Here is a 19,669-nt window from a genome sequence, read left to right on the forward strand (position 1 = left end):
GGAAGTTATCACTTGTGCCAATGTGTTCAAGGTTAATCACTCACATTGTCTTCCACTCCTGGGTATATACCCTAAGGACACTCTATCCTATCACAAAGACACTTACTAAACTATGCCCAAAGCAACTTTATTGTTAATAAAGAGAAACTGGAAACAACCTAGATGTCCTTCCACCTAAGAATAAATAAAGAAAATGTGGAACATTTACAGAGTAGAATATTATTCAGCTGTTTTGTTCTTTTAAATGTCATCATAAAATTTGCAGACAAATTGATGGACCTAGGGAAAAATATCTACCAGGGTAAGGTAATCCAGACCCAGAAAGACAAACTGTAAGACCCCCTTTCGGGGACCACCCACTCTAGCCTCGGGATAGAGCGCATCCAAAGAATCGTGAGAACCCTTCTTGCTGCAAACACATGAGGCAGTTTATTGGCAGAGCTCCAGGCCGACATGCATCTCTCACAGGAGATAGTGCAGTAGACCCCAAAGTTCAGAAGTTAGAGGTTTATATAGGGAAGGAGTGGGGGAAGGAGAGGAATCTTGCACAGCTTCACACAATTGGACAATTTAAACATCAACAGAATAGTTATACATCAGTAAATGTGTACATGTAGATCGGGGCATCAGTGGAACATCTGGTTAATATATGACTCCGAACTGAGTCAGGAGGTCAGCGGGCAGAGGGAGGTGCCGGGCCAGATTGTGTTGACTCAGCCGAGATAGCCCTGTTCTGTCCTTGCACTCTTTTTATCTTTATGTTCAAGCTGTTCTCAGGAATGCCTTAATGACTGGCCTGCTAGGACATGCCTGGGCCTGTTCCTCTTTGTTCTCAGCCTCAGGCAGCCTCTTAGACTCACAAACAACTTTCTGGTATATTTTCCATGAATTGTAGGTCCTAAAATTTCATCTTTCTCTCGAAACATGGTATATACTCACTTATAACTGGGTATTATCTATAAATAAAGGATAGTCATGCTACAATCCACAGACCTAGAAAGGCTAAGTAACAAGGAAAGCTCAGTGGAGGACACATGGCTCTCCCTGGGTAGAGGAAATAGAATAGATTTTTCAGGCAGACAGGAACAGGTAGAGATAGGCACAGAAGGGGGTCAAGTGTGCATGGAGTGAGAGAATACTTGATAGATGACTAGATTGGAGAAGCAATTTGGGGACAATGTGGAAACCTAATGCAATAGAAACCCTCTGGAATTTACTAGGGTGACCCTAGTGAAAACTCTTAGGAATATGAGAATTGTTGTATGCTGGCCTGTGACCGACTTGAACCAGGTACACCAGGGAGGCAGGCTGTGGCTGAAATAGATTTAGCCATCGAGAGATTAATGGAGACCAAGACATGATTCTGTTCAAGGCCTGCCAGTTTACTAAGAGAGTCTACTTATAAAAGGAAGGCCCATCCCCCGCCAGTCCATTCTTGGTGTCTGGAACCAGCCTGTAGGCGATGTGCAGAATAGGATGTTCCTCTGGAATGTCTCAAGGGCTTTTCAGCAGGTAGCAGTGTTTTGGAGAGAGCAGTGGCAGGTGACAGAACAAAAGAGCCATCTAGGTCGGAAGGCTCCAACCCTAGGTAAGCTCCTTCTCAGTGACAGCAGGGTCAAAGTCTGGATCAGCCTGCTTCAGGGCTGAGGGAGGCTACAGAGAATAAGGAGCCTAAACTGGACAGCTTCTGTAACCATCCAAGACCCCCAGGATTGAGACATAAAATAATCCCCAAAACCTATCAACCCACAATTTGTCCTACCTCTAAGATGTGCTGGCATAATGATGGAGCAGAACTTGTGATAGTGGACAACCAATCACTGGTCAAATTTGAGGTCCATGTTATGAGATGGAGTCCATGACTGACACTACCTAGATTTCTAGGAACCAGAGGCTGGACAACCCAGAGGCCTAGAACAACAGAACCAAACACAACTAGTAAAAAAAAGTTCATGAAAGGATTCTTAATGATATTCTTCTATACTCATAGACTGGAGCCTAGCACAAAAGTCATCAGAGAAGCTTAATCAAACAACCCATAGCAGATGTAGAAACCCATAGACAAATAAGAGGCAGAGCTCGGGGAACCCAGAGCAAGAGAGATACAAAGTACTATATGAGATCTCTAGGACACCACAAGATCTCTAGGACACCCATGGGGTTGGCCAATCAGGACTTATAGGGTCTGACAGAGAATGTGGCACAAATGGTTTAGTATTTTTGTGGAACTCCTGATAGTGGGTAGGTAAGGTTTGTCTCTGACTCCTATAACTATTCCTGGGATATTTTTCCTCCTGATTTGTTGTCTTATCCTGCCCTGATATGAGGGTAGGTGCCAATCTTATTATAAGTTGCTATGCTATGTTTGGCTGTAGTTGTAGAAGGTACATGGGTCAGGGGAGTCATTGTGGGAAGAGGAAGGAGGGAAACTACAGTTTGGAAGCAATATAGGACAGAAGAATAAGTACATTTCAACTAATCAAAAAGATGAGAAAGGAAGCATACAAGGAAGTGCTACTGCTATTTGTTGTAATAAATGATATTTTACTTTAAATTCAAAATGAACAATTGATCAGAATTAAGGTGAAAGTTTCAGGCTGGGGAATAGAGTGTTTGTCTTGATCATACACATAATATTCACATACATACACAAAATGAAGATTTGGAAAACAGAAATGCAGTATGACATGAAATTTTCTATAATATGTTAAACATAGTTGAAAATATTACATTTATCCTCAATTAATAGAAAAACTCTTAAAATTATGGGTGAAAATGTGTATTTGTAAAAAGCATAATTTTCTCCTATAAATTTTGTGCATTTGGTGAAAAGTCAAGCAATATTTGCTTTTAATTTTACATACTGGTAGTTATTAAGCAATGCCAGAGCCTTCTGTAACTGTGCAAGTGCACAAAGACACAGCCAAATTCTAAGAAATTTACAATTTGACTTCTGATTCTCTAAGTGGTTCAAAACAAAAATAAGAAAATGCCTAACTGATGAGAAAATGGCAAAAGTGAAATAAATAAGTGCATTAAGATAGCATAAAAATGAAAATAAGGTGGGACTGAATGTTTAGAAACAGGTCATGTCAATGTGATAAAGTTCACCATGGTTCAGTGCTTCAATACTTACTAAAAATATGAGGTATTGAATAACTTAAAAATTTGAACAATTGATTACTGGAATTATATGCCTATTGATACTGGGCTCCTCAAGTCATAAAATTAAATGTAATTTCCTAAAGGACTAAAATGAAAAGTAAGAGAGAAAAGAATAAAATTTATATTCATTGCATCAAGGGCAAATTAAGTGGCATGAACATGTAAAAATTTTAGAGCTATGATATTATACTTTTATACATACAGAGATAAATGTTTGCATATTAAAGACGCCTCAAGAAAGTTTAGACTAATGTGTAATTGGAATATATGACTTCAGTATACAGAAGCAAAAACTACTTCAAAGACAGTGAACAAATCATTAATACTTAGTAAAAACTATATAAATGATTGAAGATTATAAAAATGTTCCCTACTACTGTCATTCTCCTGAACCAATATAATTTATAATTGTATTCTAAAGACTTATCTTTATACCCACATATTAGTGTAGTTCTAAACTTTCATCAAAGAGGCTTCATTTATTTGTAATAGATAGGAACTATTACAGAGATCCACAACTGTGATTGGGCTCCTCTAACTTTGCATATTAGACAGCATCTGTGGTCTTCCTCCTTATCCACTGCTGCCCTACTCACTGATGAATGGTCATCTCATCAAAATCTACAGGTGCTTTTGAGGCTAGTAAGGATTTTCTCAATAAATGCTACTTACGCAGTTATTCTTCACGCAACCACCTGGTTGAATTTTGGGAGTTATCTTCTGCCTGCCACTTGTACACACCTCAACCAAAGAAGCCATATGGCTGGAGACTTATTTGGTTACTTACCACGCCACACCCTTTTTTGTACTTTTCAGGCTTCCCAGGACGTACTTTTCTGATACACTTACTCTCCTCCTCTTTGGAATAACATTTCTCTTACTCTGTATTCTTTACCAGGTTACACAGAAGTATGATCCAGTTCACATGTCAAGTAGATCTGAAACAAGATTTGTAAACTAGTGTTTATACTAGGATGCTTTCTGGATACTTCAATTTGCATACTCGACCCCTTTGTCACCTTTAGGGATTCTTAATATACAGATTCACACAAAGATGAATGAGAAGACAGTACTCTATTAGTTTGTAAATCTTACTCACTTTTGCTTGCAAAGAATCCATCTCCAGTGAAGATCCATAAGTCACTTTTGGAGATGCCACCAATCTATTTGTTTTGTCAAGACCAATTCTTACCCTGGAATATGCCTTAGTGTGTGTATAAAGTGAGATTTTTAAAAAGTCATATATGATACTATGTATTAACTTATACATGGATGGTAGCTGTTAAGTCTTCAATAAGCAAACTATAGTCCATATAACCACAGATGTTGGGTATAAGAATAAAAACAGAGTATTGGGAATGAATCTCCCTAAGAAAAGAAAATAGGGTGGTTAATGATAAATTAAGAAGAGAGTCTGTACTTAGGGAATCAAATGGAGATAAAGAGGGAAAGGGAAAGCAAGGGAGGAAATATGGGGAAGAACAGTTAAAACTAGGGATCAATTGAGGGGTTGTATGTAAATCTAATACAATAAAAATCTTCTCACATATATACATGGATAAAGGGTGTTCTAAATGCAATTGCCAAATAATAGGGTTGATGAAGCTCCAACTGGGCCTCTTTGTCACCAAATGAAACTGCCAGTACCAAGTTGTTGGCCAAATGAGCACCATGGAAACCCATGAACAGCACAAGCTATTACCAAGTCTGTAGGTTGTTCTCCAAAAACTGATGTTATGGTCCTGATGGTGAAAACAACACTATACAACTCAATGAACATGGAGAATTGAAGATGGTGTCTACCTAGAGCATCATCTCTGTGGACCACTGTCATGGTGCTCTACAGGCTTCTAATAGAGAAAGGTAAATTAACACCAACACATCTACAAACTCTTTGATCTACAATGGTGACCTGTATGCAAGATATGCTAATGAAATAGTGGCACAAAGCTTATGAGAGTAATCAACCAATATATGTTTTGACTAAAGGCCCACTCCTTGGAATGGACTTCATGTCTGATACTACTTGGGTGGCCAACAACCAGAGATTAGATAGGCCAAGAATTTAAGGGAAAACATGTATACTTGTTAGGCTAAAGGAACATAGCAATAAAATTACTTCTAATGACAGCCTGTTGTGCAAATAGATCAATCTCTTGCTTAGCCATAATCCAAGATGTTTCTCCTATATTAGATGGGAATAAATACAGAGATTCACAGGTGAACAATGTGCAGAGAGTAAGAGACTTTGGGATATTCCATTCTAAGTGGGATATCTCTACCAAATTCCTCTTTTCAGGGATTAAGGAACCCTGTAGAAGAGAAGAGCCAGAGGGGATGGACATCACCAAGAAACAATGCAATTCTAAACACAGCAAAGTATGACAACATGAACAGGGCTTGCACAGGTCTGGGACACACGGGGTCCTAGCACTGAGTGGTAAAGTGGACACAAACCTCCAGCCCTAACCCAGAAACTGTCTCCAACTGACAACCACTTGCAAATGAAAAATTAGTTTTCCCCAGAGGAGTCCCACTGGGGAAACGAAGCACTCTTAGAGGTAGGCCCCAATGCCTAGCAGTAAATGGCCAACAAATACACATTCATTCTTTCTTCCACCCTAATACTAGATAAGAGAAAGAAAAAAAGGATAGAAGGAAAGGAAAGAGATCCCAGAATATAGACAAGAGTTGAAGATTATTATTAGACTACTTCCTTCTAATTAGGGGTGTCCACTTTCTAGGACAAATTTGATCTTTGCTGTAAGGAAATCTAATTTATTCTTTTTGTTTCTTCTTTGTATAATGACCACTGAATAAACTCTGACCAACAGCAACCAACAACAAACCACCATTAATGAACCAACAACCCACCTTACTTCTCGGGGCCCTAGTATTTATATACTCTATGAAAAGTCCCCAGAATTCCAAAAGTCACACAATTGCAGAAATTATCTGTAACTGGCAAAATCATGCCCCCTGCTAGAGAACAAGGCAAATCAGTGTCAGCTTGTGTGGACGATCTGAAGTAGCCTCATATCCCCATACCTGGGATTAAAACAAAACCATATTCCTAAGATATTCTTGTGTTTTTTAAAGAAGTCAAAATTCCCAATTTCTCACTACATTGTGTAACTTCTGGTTTCGTGTTCTCTGTATCTATGTGTTTCTTATGATTGGTCTTCTGCTCTTTTTCTTCTGTTTGTCTTGTCTTATTTGCATTTGTTTTTCTTTTTTATATTTTATTATTTCTTCTATTTCTATTTGTTTTCTAAGGAAAGACTGAAAAGTATGGATGCAGGTGGGAGAGGAAGTCAGAAGGGTCTCAGAGAAGTTAGGGGAGGAGAAACCATAATCATAATATATTGTATAAAAATCTATTTTTAATAAAATAAAAATAAGACAAAGAAAGAAGCCCTATAGGATGGGCATTCCAATTACAGATTTAACACTGTCTTCTTTCAAAAGAGCAGTTTGCATCTCAGATTCCTGGTACCCAGAATCTGAAAGTGAATCCAGAAGTGAAAATTGTGTGCCTCAATTTCAGAATCCTTTGTTTTCTCTACTATAGAAACTGGTTGCTCATTTATGAGCTGCAACTATGCACAAGGAGTTCAAGAAGCCATTACTCAGAGTTAGATAAAGAGCGAAAGTAATGAGACTAATGGAAAAAAGATTGTTTTTAATCTGTTAATGAATTATTTGATATGTCAAACTCAATTGGAAAGCTTGGAGGAAATTTGAAGAGCTGCTCAAATCAATCTGTGTTGCTTTGCATAACTTAAAAACAAAAGAATGTCTCTAGGCTGGTATTGCTACCTGTGCCTGTTATCCAAGCACTTGGAAGGTAAAAGAAAAACTAGAACTTCAAGGTTATCTTCAACTATATAATGAACTCAATGCCAGTGTGAACTACATGCAACCTTGCCTCATACAAAAAAAATTGTGCCAAATTTCCTTATATATTGTTTAAATTGCTGTGAAAAATTCGGCTAACTGTAACTCAGAGTACCTAGGTTATTAGCAAAATTAACAGGTGGCTTAAAAAAGAGCATTTGTTTCTTCAAATTCCTTTTAAGCTAATAAGACAGTAGAAAAAATACAGATCTCCAATGAACTACTGTAGTCTCTCCATCCTCTAAAGGATTAACCATACCTAATTATCTGAATCACTCTACACCGAACCTCATTTCTTCCCTTGATATACATTGCATTGATCTACTCGTGTGTGTGTGTGTGTGTGTGTGTGTGTGTATCCTAACCTTCAGTACTTCAGAATGTAACCACATTTAGAAAAAAGCTATAGTCAAACTAAATCCATTACAATGGAAATTACTCTACTGACTGGTATCTTAATAAAAGAAGAAAATTGGATGCATACAAAGAGGAAAGCTGATATGAAGAAAATCATATGACTAAAACAGTGCTTCAATAAACATAGAAGTTAAAAGTTTATTGTCTGCTTAGATCAGTATCTTTAAAATGAAGAAAATGATCTTTCTCTAGAGTTACCAATGAGGAAATGGTCCTGTGATACTATGAGTTTGAAGTTCTGCATTTAAAACTATGAATTAATAAATATGGAATTTTTTAAATTATCTCATATGGATAGTTTTATCCTCATTTTCTACCTGCTTCCAATTTATAGAAACTTAAACTGTGCACAATGAAATTAACAGTCCATTGTCAAATGAACTCCAGTTTCTGAGTCTCTTTGTAATATATCGCTTTAATTTTCTAATTGAAAAAAGTTATGAAACAACAATTAAGGAAAATAGACCATGAATTTGAGAGAGAATGGAGGGTGCTTAATAGAGTTTCTAAGTAGGAATGAGGGTGATGATGTAATCATATTATAATTTAAAAATCATAAAATTTTACCATTATTTTAGTGTGTGTGTGTGTGTGTGTGTGTGTGTGTGTGTGTGTGTGTATGTATGTATGTATGTATGTATGTATGTATGTATGTATGTGGTGTTGCAATTTATATGGACATTCAAGTACATATGGAACCCAGAAGAGGGCATCAAATATCAAATGCCCTGGAGCTAGAATCACATAATTTGGAGCTTCCTGTCATGGGTGCTGGGTACCAAATACCAGTCCTCTCCAAGAGCAGCAAGTGTTTTCAACTGTTAAGTCATCTCTCAAGCCCCAACTTTGATTTTCTTGATCTAACAGAAATCTGGTTTCTTTGTGGACAATTCTCTCCATCACATATTCTTTTATTCAATAGTAGTTAGTTAGTTAGTTAGTTAGTTAGTTAGTTAGTTAGTTAGTGTCTTTTCTAAGACATGATTTCTCTTTGTAACAGCCATGGATTTCTTAGAACTCACCAACTCAGGTTGGCCACGAACTCATATGGATCTGCCTACTTCTGACTCCTGAGTGCTGGGATCAAAGGAATATGTCAATTGTAATTCTTCCCCTTTTAACCCATGGTGCTCCTTGCATGTGCCCTTTATAACATCGAGTATGTTAATGAGTAACCATACCACTGCTGGCAAGCACAGATAGTTGTCTGCCTACCCGCTTCAACTTCAAAACTTCCATCAATGTCTTTCATCTCAATAGCCTCTGCTTCTCATCCTACCCCTTCCTTCTGTTCATATGCTTTTAAGTCACTTACTTTTGTAAGATTTGATGGTTTCTGGATTTCATTCTAAGCACCTTAATTTAAATAAATATACACTGAAATGATTCTTCAGTTAACATAGGTTTTGATTTCTAGAATTGTCCTATGCCATATATAGCTATATCTATCTATCTACCTATCTATCTGTATCTACGTAACTCTATCTATCTATCTATCTATCTATCTATCTACCTATCTATCTATCTATCTATCATATATATATATATATATATATATATATGCCTAAAAGCAGAAACTCACTTCAGACTTTGTTATTCCCAGTGTCTGTAACTTTTTTCAGACTAATTGTAAGCATCTCTCTCACTAATGAGTTCCCTTCACTTTCTAGGTCACTTCTATGTTATTCCATCCCCTCCAAACATATCCAAAACTAGAGCTGCTGGCCCATGTCTTCTCTGACCTTTCTATTGTCTCTCACCCACAGAATGCCCCTCTTGTCCTCTTAATCTACACGAAATTATAACTACTGCCTTGTTGACATCATTAATTTGTTTGCTTCTCTTGGCCTATCATATAGACCTAAATAAAAACATAACTCATGTGAATCCCAATTTACTGCCAGTTTGCCTCTGTACTTTTCAAGTGCATGGTAGCTGGGGAAAAACACAAGATTATCTCTGTTTTTACTTTTCATTAGAATTCATTTCAGCTTGTCCTGTCGTGCTTGCTTGCATGCAAATGTAACTGACTTTCTATTTCAATCAGCAGTCCTTTCTTGTGAACTATTTTATACCTCAGCTAGATCTTCTAACCTTAATCATCTCTTTCATAATATTCTGTCTAAATGAAAACTTTGCCTTCTGCACCATCAAAACAATAAAGCCATGAGAATATAGTTCCATGTAAACTCTCCATGTACTGACCTGTATCTTGTTGTTCACTGCTAACTCAATGCAATGGAGTGAAAAATACTCTCATTTCCATGTATCAACTTATTACAAGAATACAATGCAAGAAAACATAAACATAAAAATTTCTCTCCTTTTCTCTGTGATACCAGGCACTATCGTTCCACTGTTCTACATGGAAAGACCCTCAAAAGATTGTTCAATAGTCACTGTCTTGATTTCCCCTTCTTAACATTCCATTTTTGTCTCTCTTCAGTAGTATGATTGACTTGTGTCTTTCAAATAATTTTTAAAATGAAATTTCAATCACTACATAAATAGACTTGAAGATAAAAATCACAGAACCAGCTCCATGGATGAAGAAAATGCCTTTGACAAAATCCAACATTCTTTCATGATTAAACATGTAGACAGGTAGAAATAGAGTCAGTGTACATCAGCATAATGAAGGCAGAAATTAATTATCTTATATGGAGAAGTATTCAAAGCAATCTCATTGAAATCAAGAATAGACAGGTTCTGTCCATTATCCCCAATTTTTTTCAATATAGTGCTTTCATTACTTATTGGAACAATAAGATAAAAAAAGGAAATTAAATGGGATAGTAGTAGGAAAATAAGTAAAGTTATCCCTATTTGAAGATTATATAGTATTAGACATAAGATAGCCTAAAAATTCCCCCAGAATTCTTATAAAACAATCAACAATTCAATAATGGAGAAAAGTACAAAATAAAATTACAAAAATCATTAGTATTGCTAGTCAGCAAACACTGAGAAAGAGATCATAGGCACACCACCAGTTTCTTAATTTATAAAACTAAATACGGAATTTTTTTCTTTCAGAAATGTGCAAACAGAATGTAACATGAAAAAAATATTAATAGTATCTCATACTCCAAAATATTTTATAGTCAGGCAGTGGTGGTAAGAGTAAATATGCTTTTCTATTCTTTATTTCCTAAAACAAACATATAATCATATGAAGTACAGGCTAAAGTTGAGAAATGAGAATATTGGATTTTTCTACAATGCAAGTATAAGATGCACATGAACAGCATCACGAAAAAATTCTAGGATAGCAAAGTCTCTATTATGCTATCCCTCTTGGAATGCACATCCAGGAGGAAGGACCAACTCTAACTGAACTCTTCCTGGAACCAGAAATTTGAACTTGACCCATTACCTCACTATAGATGGAAATTTCCACTTTCTATTAATTTCACTGTAATCAGATATTTTTACTATTTTGGAAGCACTTAAAGTTTCTACTGTGATGAGAAATATGCATGTTTTTTTCATATATATAATTCATTGATCTAGTCATGATTTGTTGATGGTAGCTAGCTGTTCCTTGGGCCATGAATGATTTTCCAAAAGACAGTCTCCTAACAGAATATACCTCAGTTCACCAAATTCTTTAAATATAAACCATTTCCCTGTACAGAAATTATATGAATAGCTGTTTTTAATATTTATAAAGAAACATCAATGTAGATGCTATTTCATATTCATAATCTTATCCTTGACTGTTCCACACTACTCTATTTGATATAGGCAATGTATTTTGCTCCATTTCTTAGTATAACTCTACATAGCTTTATATAATTTATATATCATCATAAAAATTATATATAATATGATTTATTCCATATTATGATATGTCTTATTTCATCTCAGAAAGTAAATCTTATGTCATGACAAGTTAAGTATTCTTGTTAAATAACAGGAAGTGAATTTATTCACAACATAATAAATTACAAGATGTCTCTGCTGTTGGAAAACTTTGCAAGACATTATTTATTAAAGGTCATATGTCGGTAAAATTTGTTTTCAATAAAACCAGTAGATAACGCATGACTTTCCTTCTTGTTAATAGGCACGACCTTTGATGCATGATATGTCAATCTTGTTGATGAAGTTAAAAACATTATTATGATGTAGGAATGTACATAATACGGAAAACTGTTATTAACCCCTAAACATCACCTCTCCACATTCTGCTCTGGCACAGAGAGCCAACAAATAACAAAAGGGAATATTTCAAAGTATATACACTTGAACCATACAAATACTTAAACTACTATGGAAAGTAGCCACATACTATTCCAAAATATGTACCAATATTGTAAAATAAATAAAAAAGAAAAATGTTATGACCAACAGTATGCTTAAAAACTCTTGCAGAACACACGTAGCAACCATAAGAGCAATTGCTGTTTTATTATATACCTACCTTAGTAGCACAGAGTTCCATATAGTCTATAATAATCCTGGTCATAGCTCCCATGGTTTTTCACAGAATTCTTGTGTGTGTGTGTGTGTGTGTGTGTGTGTGTTTTGAGACAGGGTGTCTCTTGTAGTCCTACCTGTCCTGGAACTCACTCTGCAGACCAGGTTGGCCTTGAACTCAGAAATCCACCTGCCTCTGCCTTCCAAGTGCTGGGATTAAAGGCGTGCACCACCACTGCTTGCGATTTTTTGTTTGTTTGTTTGTTTTTTATTTTTTTTACAGTCCGGATTTTATCCCCTCCCGGTCTACCCTCTGACTGTTCTACATCTCATACTAGCTCTCCCTGTCTCCACTAAAATGTCCCCAAGCCCCAACCTCCACCTCTCCAGACCTTCCCACTCCCTGGAGCCTCAAGTCTCTTGAGGGTTAGGTGCATCATCAATGACTGAGTCCAGGCCTGGCAGTCCTCTGCTGTATGTGTGTTGGGGGCCTTAAATCAGCTGGTGCATGCTGCCTGGCTGGTGGCCCGGTGTCTCGAGATCTTGGGGGTCCATGTTAGTTGAGACTGCTGGTTCTCCTAAAGGGTCACTCTCCTCCTCAGCTTCTTCCAGCTTTTCCCTAATTTAACCACAGGGGTCAGCAGCTTCTGTCCATTGGCAGCATTAAGAAGCTATAGAGCAAAGAACTTTCTAAAACAGTGAAATATTATTTTTGCTAGGAATTGCATGTCCAGGGTTTCATATTTGTAGTAAAAAGAAACAAAAAGAAATAGCAATTTGTTCAATTAAATCATTTTATTTAAACCTCAGTTCAGAGGAGATATGGTAAATACATTTTTGTTTAGATGCACAAAAAGACTTTAGAATGGTTATTATCCATGAGAAATAGACATTGTGAATGCAGAGATAGAGATAGCAGTAGTCCACTCTCTTTCCTAGTTACAACATCCTCTTTAGTTCCCTCTATCATCTAAGTAATGTAAGTACAGAAGCAGTTTTTAAGAGACATGTTAAAGATGGTGTTTTAATAAGCAAAAAATTTCAAGCTGCATTATACAACTTCAACTAACAAAATACAATGTCCTTTGAATATTTTTCACTCTTTTGTTTCTCTAACAAACAATCTAAGATTATTATCCCATATCTTATTAGCTGGTTAAAATAAATATTATTACTATATATTAAAATTGTTTATAATTTTATTTAAATAGGATGCATTTTGATAGGAACATCTAGTTAAGTAGTAGGTAAATAGTTAAAATTTCCATATTAAAATTATATGCAAAATTCAAGAAAAATTAAATTATAGAATAAAAAGTTAAATAAATAAGTCTAAGTAAATATGAATCTGCTTCATATACTTTTAAATTTTAAAAAAGAATTAAGATTCTCTAGCTCATTTAAATAAAATATAAATGACTCTCAATGAGAATATTATTTTACAATATTATGCCTGTGAGAGTTGAGAAATATGACTGTGGCAGCCATAAAGTTATTTCTAGAATATATATAAACTAAATTGTCTACAAATAAGAAAAAAATCTAAACAAAGACATTGTTATATCAGTTACTATTTTTTCTTACCATTTAAAAATAATACATTTGTTTAAAGAAATAAAGAAAACACGTCACCACACTCCAGAATAAAAATTTTAGGTATTCATAAACCTGTAGTCCATAGAAATGTGCATGGTAGAATGATGTTGCATGAAGCACAGAAACTTGTCTGCACAGTTGACATGTCATCATCATGAACTTGTCTGCAGGAAAATGGAGCTGCATCCATAATTTTACTAAGTTTGTAGATGTTTCCAATATTGCATATTAAATATATGCTTCAAATGAACATCAATGTATACCCATTGTATTGGTTCGAACCTCTATGCATTTCATGTTATAGAGATTTCTAGTCATGTTTTAATCAACCAATTGAAAAATACAAAGTTTTTGATACTATATGCCCATAATTATTCAAATATATGTAGCACTTTTATTGTATTTTGTTACTGACCTGAAAATATCACTATATTGTTACTAATACATCAGACAACTCTCTGATATATTAATGTAATTAATATACACACTTTAAACATCAACTGTAAGTCTACATTTCAAACTTCTACTTACGTTTAGATTCGTGCTGTGAAAAACATGGATTATTGCATGTAGAAATAATTTACATGCAACCTTTTTTGTGGCAATTTTATGATTTTTATACATCCTGAAATTTTTCCCTTGAAACTGAAATAAGAATTATTATTGTTTCAAATGAATAAACATTATGGCATGAATGATGATATGGAAAAAAGTCTCACTTTGGATTTAAAATAGCTAATGGGATGCAGGATAGATTTGTAAATATATGTGGTGGATTGCATATGTTCTATCCAGGAATTGGCACTGTTAGAAAGTGTGGCCTTGTAGAGTGACTGTGGTCTTGCTGGAGTAGGTGTATCACTGTGGGTGTAGGCTTTACCACCCTCATTCTAGCTTCCTGGAAACCAGTAAGCAGCTGCAGATGAAGATGGAGAACTCTCAGCTTCTCCTGCACTATACCTGGATGCTGCCATGTTCCCAATTTGATGATAATGGACTGAACCTCTGAACCTGTAAGCCAGCCCCAATTAAATGTTGTCCTTCTAAGAGTTGCCTTGGTCATGGTGTCTGCTTACAGCATTAAAACTGTAAGACAATGTATAAGTGAATTCTTAGAAATAGAGAGACCTCTGACATTCAAATGAAAAAGAAATTGAAACTAGAGTGAGAAAGTGTCATGATGCTTTATTTGGAATGTAGAAGCCATGAAGGATTGTACTGGGACTGGTAGATCCTTAGAAGGGATTTGGACTTCAGTGAAATTGAAGATTTTTGGTAAGCCCTCATACTAAGTCATAGTGGCTGTAAGAGTTGGCACTCAAATGAGCAGGGATTCTTTTTTTTTTCCATTTTTTATTAGGTATTTAGCTCATTTACATTTCCAATGCTATACCAAAAGTCCCCCATATCCACCCACCCCCACTCCCGTGCCCACCCACTCCCCATTTTTGGCCCTGGTGTTCCCCTGTACTGGGGCATATAAAGTTTGCAAGTCCAATGGGCCTCTCTTTCCAGTGATGGCCGACTAGGCCATCTTTTGATATATATGCAGCTAGAGTCAAGAGCTCCGGGGAACTGGTTAGTTCATAATGTTGTTCCACCTATAGGGTTGCAGATCCCTTTAGCTCCTTGGGTACTTTCTCTAGCTCCTCCATTGGGAGCCCTGTGATCCATCCATTAGCTGACTATGATCATCCACTTCTGTGTTTGCTAGGCCCCGGCATAGTCTCACAAGAGACAGCTACATCTGGGTCCTATCAATAAAATCTTGCTAGTGTATGCAATGGTGTCAGCGTTTGGATGCTGATTATGGGGTGGATCCCTGGATATGGCAGTCTCTACATGGTCCATCCTTTCATCTCAGCTCCAAACTTTGTCTCTGTAACTCCTTTCATGGGTGTTTTGTTCCCAAATCTAAGGAGGGGCATAGTGTCCACACTTCAGTCTTCATTCTTCTTGAGTTTCATGTGTTTAGCAAATTATATCTTATATCTTGGGTATCCTAGGTTTGGGGCTAATATCCACTTATCAGTGAGTACATATTGTGTGAGTTTCTTTGTGAATGTGTTACCTCACTCAGGATGATGCCCTCCAGGTCCATCCACTTGGCTAGGAATTTCATAAATTCATTCTTTTTAATAGCTGAGTAGTACTCCATTGTGTAGATGTACCACATTTTCTGTATCCATTCCTCTGTTGAGGGGCATCTAGGTTCTTTCCAGCTTCTGGCTATTATAAATAAGGCTGCTATGAACATAGTGGAGCATGTGTCCTTCTTACCAGTTGGGGCATCTTCTGGATATATGCCCAGTAGAGGTATTGCTGGATCCTCCGGTAGTACTATGTCCAGTTTTCTGAGGAACCGCCAGACTGATTTCCAGAGTGGTTGTACAAGCCTGCACTCCCACCAACAATGGAGGAGTATTCCTTTTTCTCCACATCCACGCCAGCATCTGCTGTCACCTGAATTTTTGATCTTAGCCATTCTGACTGGTGTGAGGTGGAATCTCAGGGTTGTTTTGATTTGCATTTCCCTGATGATTAAGGATGTTGAACATTTTTTCAGGTGCTTCTCTGCCATTCGGTATTCCTCAGGTGAGAATTCTTTGTTCAGTTCTGAGCCCCATTTTTTAATGGGGTTATTTGATTTTCTGAAGTCCACCTTCTTGAGTTCTTTATATATGTTGGATATTAGTCCCCTATCTGATTTAGGATAGGTAAAGATCCTTTCCCAATCTGTTGGTGGTCTTTTTGTCTTATTGACGGTGTCTTTTGCCTTGCAGAAACTTTGGAGTTTCATTAGGTCCCATTTGTCAATTCTCGATCATACAGCACAAGCCATTGCTGTTCTGTTCAGGAATTTTTCCCCATATCTTCAAGGCTTTTCCCCACTTTCTCCTCTATAAGTTTCAGTGTCTCTGGTTTTATGTGAAGTTCCTTGATCCACTTAGATTTGACCTTAGTACAAGGAGATAAGTATGGATCGATTCGCATTCTTCTACATGATAACAACCAGTTGTGCCAGCACCAATTGTTGAAAATGCTGTCTTTCTTCCACTGGATGGTTTTAGCTCCCTTGTCGAAGATCAAGTGACCATAGGTGTGTGGGTTCATTTCTGGGTCTTCAATTCTATTCCATTGGTCTACTTGTCTGTCTCTATACCAGTACCATGCAGTTTTTATCACAATTTCTCTGTAGTAAAGCTTTAGGTCTGGCATGGTGATTCCGCCAGAAGTTCTTTTATCCTTGAGAAGACTTTTTGCTATCCTAGGTTTTTTGTTATTCCAGACAAATTTGCAAATTGCTCCTTCCAATTCGTTGAAGAATTGAGTTGGAATTTTGATGGGGATTGCATTGAATCTGTAGATTGCTTTTGGCTAGATAGCCATTTTTACAATGTTGATCCTGCCAATCCATGAGCATGGGAGATCTTTCCATCTTCTGAGATCTTCTTTAATTTCTTTCTTCAGAGATTTGAAGTTTTTAATCATACAGATCTTTCACTTCCTTAGTTAGAGTCACGCCAAGATATTTTATATTATTTGTGACTATTGAGAAGGGTGTTGTTTCCCTAATTTCTTTCTCAGCCTGTTTATTCTTTGTATAGAGAAAGGCCATTGACTTGTTTGAGTTTATTTTATATCCAGCTACTTCACCGAAGCTGTTTATCAGGTTTAGGAGTTCTCTGGTGGAATTTTTAGGGTCACTTATATATACTATCATATCATCTGCAAAAAGTGATATTTTGACTTCCTCCTTTCCAATTTGTATCCCCTTGATCTCCTTTTGTTGTCGAATTGCTCTGGCTAATATTGCTTTTTTTTTTTTAATAAGGCATTTTATTAGATATTTTCTTCATTTACGTTTCTTTTTTTTTCATTTTTTATTAGGTATTTAACTCATTTACATTTCCAATGCTATACCAAAAGTCCCCCATATCCACCCACCCCCACTCCCCTGCCCACCCACTCCCCCTTTTTTGGCCCTGGTATTCCCCTGTACTGGGGCATATAAAGTTTGCAAGTCCAATGGGCCTCTCTTTCCAGTGATGGCCGACTAGGCCATCTTTTGATATATATGCAGCTAGAGTCAAGAGCTCCGGGGTACTGGTTAGCTCATAATGTTGTTCCACCTATAGGGTTGCAGATCCCTTTAGCTCCTTGGCTACTTTCTCTAGCTCCTCCATTGGGAGCCCTATGATCCATCCATTAGCTGACTGTGAGCATCCACTTCTGTGTTTGCTGGGCCCCGGCATAGTCTCACAAGAGACAGCTACATCTGCGTCCTTTCAATAAAATCTTGCTAGTGTATGCAATGGTGTCAGCGTTTGGATGCTGATTATGGGGTGGATCCCTGGCTATGGCAGTCTCTACATGGTCCATCCTTTCATCTCAGCTCCAAACTCCGTCTCTGTAACTCCTTCCATGGGTGTTTTGTTCCCAAATCTAAGGAGGGGCATAGTGTCCACACTTCAGTCTTCATTCTCCTTGAGTTTCATGTGTTTAGCAAATTATATCTTATATCTTGGGTATCCTAGGTTTGGGGCTAATATCCACTTATCAGTGAATACATATTGTGTGAGTTTCTTTGTGAATGTGTTACCTCACTCAGGATGATGCCCTCCAGGTCCATCCATTTGGCTAGGAATTTCATAAATTCATTCTTTTTAATAGCTGAGTAGTACTCCATTGTGTAGATGTACCACATTTTCTGTATCCATTCCTCTGTTGAGGGGCATCTAGGTTCTTTCCAGCTTCTGGCTATTATAAATAAGGCTGCTATGAACATAGTGGAGCATGTGTCCTTCTTACCTGTTGGGGCATCTTCTGGGTATATGCCCAGGAGAGGTATTGCTGGATCCTCCGGTAGTACTATGTCCAGTTTTCTGAGGAACCGCCAGACTGATTTCCAGAGTGGTTGTACAAGCCTGCACTCCCACCAACAATGGAGGAGTGTTCCTCTTTCTCCACATCCTCGCCAGCATCTGCTGTCACCTGAATTTTTGATCTTAGCCATTCTGACTGGTGTGAGGTGGAATCTCAGGGTTGTTTTGATTTGCATTTCCCTGATGATTAAGGATGTTGAACATTTTTTCAAGTGCTTCTCTGCCATTCGGTATTCCTCAGGTGAGAATTCTTTGTTCAGTTCTGAGCCCCATTTTTTAATGGGGTTATTTGATTTTCTGAAGTCCACCTTCTTGAGTTCTTTATATATGTTGGATATTAGTCCCCTATCTGATTTAGGATAGGTAAAGATCCTTTCCCAATCTGTTGGTGGTCTTTTTGTCTTATTGACGGTGTCTTTTGCCTTGCAGAAACTTTGGAGTTTCATTAGGTCCCATTTGTCGATTCTCGATCTTACAGCACAAGCCATTGCTGTTCTGTTCAGGAATTTTTCCCCTGTGCCCATATCTTCAAGGCTTTTCCCCACTTTCTCCTCTATAAGTTTCAGTGTCTCTGGTTTTATGTGAAGTTCCTTGATCCACTTAGATTTGACCTTAGTACAAGGAGATAAGTATGGATCGATTCGCATTCTTCTACACGATAACAACCAGTTGTGCCAGCACCAATTGTTGAAAATGCTGTCTTCCTTCCACTGGATGGTTTTAGCTCCCTTGTCGAAGATCAAGTGACCATAGGTGTGTGGGTTCATTTCTGGATCTTCAATTCTATTCCATTGGTCTACTTGTCTGTCTCTATACCAGTACCATGCAGTTTTTATCACAATTTCTCTGTAGTAAAGCTTTAGGTCTGGCATGGTGATTCCGCCAGAAGTTCTTTTATCCTTGAGAAGACTTTTTGCTATCCTAGGTTTTTTGTTATTCCAGACAAATTTGCAAATTGCTCCTTCCAATTCGTTGAAGAATTGAGTTGGAATTTTGATGGGGATTGCATTGAATCTGTAGATTGCTTTTGGCAAGATAGCCATTTTTACAATGTTGATCCTGCCAATCCATGAGCATGGGAGATCTTTCCATCTTCTGAGATCTTCTTTAATTTCTTTCTTCAGAGATTTGAAGTTTTTATCATACAGATCTTTCACCTCCTTAGTTAGAGTCACGCCAAGATATTTTATATTATTTGTGACTATTGAGAAGGGTGTTGTTTCCCTAATTTCTTTCTCAGCCTGTTTATTCTTTGTATAGAGAAAGGCCATTGACTTGTTTGAGTT

The 19,669-nt window shown here is 37.1% G+C and overlaps 1 long non-coding RNA gene across 2 annotated transcripts in view; it reads right to left on the reverse strand.

Moving 5' to 3' along the window:
• Window positions 1-1,413: 1,413 nt before the first annotated feature.
• Window positions 1,414-19,669, reverse strand: part of Gm36795 — a 55,762-nt gene continuing 37,506 nt past the window's right edge. For both annotated transcript variants that reach the window (XR_378916.2, XR_870392.1), the window contains 3 exons: window positions 3,953-4,103; window positions 1,763-1,911; window positions 1,414-1,653 (listed from right to left, as the gene is read on the reverse strand). This is a non-coding gene — a long non-coding RNA (predicted gene, 36795). The remainder of the gene's footprint in view (window positions 1,654-1,762; window positions 1,912-3,952; window positions 4,104-19,669) is intronic.

The sequence above is a fragment of the Mus musculus genome, chromosome 8, assembly GCF_000001635.26.
Source record: "Mus musculus strain C57BL/6J chromosome 8, GRCm38.p6 C57BL/6J".
NCBI classification, from domain to species: Eukaryota; Metazoa; Chordata; class Mammalia; order Rodentia; family Muridae; genus Mus; species Mus musculus.